Source organism: Dendropsophus ebraccatus, chromosome 12 (genome assembly GCF_027789765.1).
Source record: "Dendropsophus ebraccatus isolate aDenEbr1 chromosome 12, aDenEbr1.pat, whole genome shotgun sequence".
NCBI lineage: Eukaryota > Metazoa > Chordata > Amphibia > Anura > Hylidae > Dendropsophus > Dendropsophus ebraccatus.
The window spans coordinates 70,641,466-70,643,148 of NC_091465.1; positions in this window are offsets into that span (position 1 = coordinate 70,641,466).

Genomic DNA, 1,683 nt, shown 5'->3' on the forward strand with positions numbered 1-1,683 from the left:
GACAAAAATATCCCTAATGAGAGGACGGGACGACACGGACAATGACATGATCACTGATCAAATAAGCGGTCACTAGGATGAGTGGGTCATTGTTCGGTCAGTTATAGTAGATAGGTTACTGCAATGGCACCATCTAGGGGACATCATATTGCTTACTTTATGTACACTGATCAACCACTGCATCAAAGGGGTTGTCCAGATTTCATTCAAATCAACTGGTGTCAGAAAGTTATATAGATTTGTAATTTACTTCTATTAAAAAATCTCAAGTTTTCCCTTACATATAAGCTGCTGTATGTCCTGCAGGAAATGTTGGTTTATTTTCAGTCGGACACACTGCTCTCTGCTGACATCTCTGGTTGAGACAGGAACTTTGTCTCTGTTTTCTATTAATCCCCATAGAAAACCTCTCCTGCTGTGGACAGTTCCTGTCTCGGCCAGAGATGTCAGCAGAGAGCACTGTGTCAGACTGAAAATAAAACAACATTTCCTGCAGGACATACAGCAGCTAATAAGTATGGGAAGGCTTGAAATTTTTTAACAGAAGTTAATTACAAATCTATATAACTTTCTGACACCAGTTGATTTGAAAGAAAAAGATTTTCACTGGACAACCCCTTTAGGAACTGCTGGTGCCTGACATCAATTTATGACAATATGGCTAGGCTTTATGGCGATTCCCTGTCAAGTGACCTGCCACCTGACTGCATGACTTGGCTTCTTCAAGTTAAAGGGGAACTCCGGTGGATTTTTTTTTTCTTTCAGATCAACTGGTGCTAGAAAGTTATATAGAAGTGTAATTTAGTTCTTTTTAAAAGAAATAAAGTACTTATTAGCTGCTGTATGTGCTGCAGGAAGTGGTGTATTCTTCCCAGTCTGATACAGTGCTCTCTGCTGCCATCTCTATCCAGCGACGTAACTACCACTGTAGCAGCCATAGCAGCTGATATGGGGCCAGCCACATCAGGCTGTCATCATTTGCAGCATCCGGTGGCCGAGCCGGCCTCCCAGGATCTGCAAATTTCCCTTTAAGGGGGGATTCACACTTTCACAATTTGCAGACATTACGCATGGGGAAGGTGAATAATGGATTCGTTCCCCAGCGGGCATGATGTGTCAATATCATGCTGGCAGCTGGGAAACTCTTTGAATCGCTGCGGCACTGTAATGACACAGCCACAGTAATTCAGAGTTTCCCTGCCGCCATGATATTGACACATCATGCTGGACCGGGAACGAATCCATTATTCCCCATCAGTAATGTTCGCAAAATTGCGGACGTGTGAATGCCCCCTAACTGAAAGCACACCCGGCGAGCGTTTGCAGTCATGACTACACTTGACGGCTTAGTGGTCAGCCAGTTTTCTATGGGGCTCGGTCATTTCCATTCATAGTTGTTATGGATCCGTACGGATTAACGGTTGAATCTTGCAAACCATAGAATGAAGCCTATGGGACAAGCAGAGATGCGCTCGGCTGCCAGAATTCGCGAGCAGGAGTGAACTGCTGAATCCGCAGCGGGTGATCCACTGGGATTCCATAATATGCACATACCCTCACACTGAACAATGCCACAGGCAGAGAAGCAGGCGGTGAATACAGCAGCTTGAACATGTAGCAATGTTTTGCAGCAGCTGCAAACTGGCAGAAGTGCTGGGTGGGGGGTTAGGAGGGGTGGAAGGA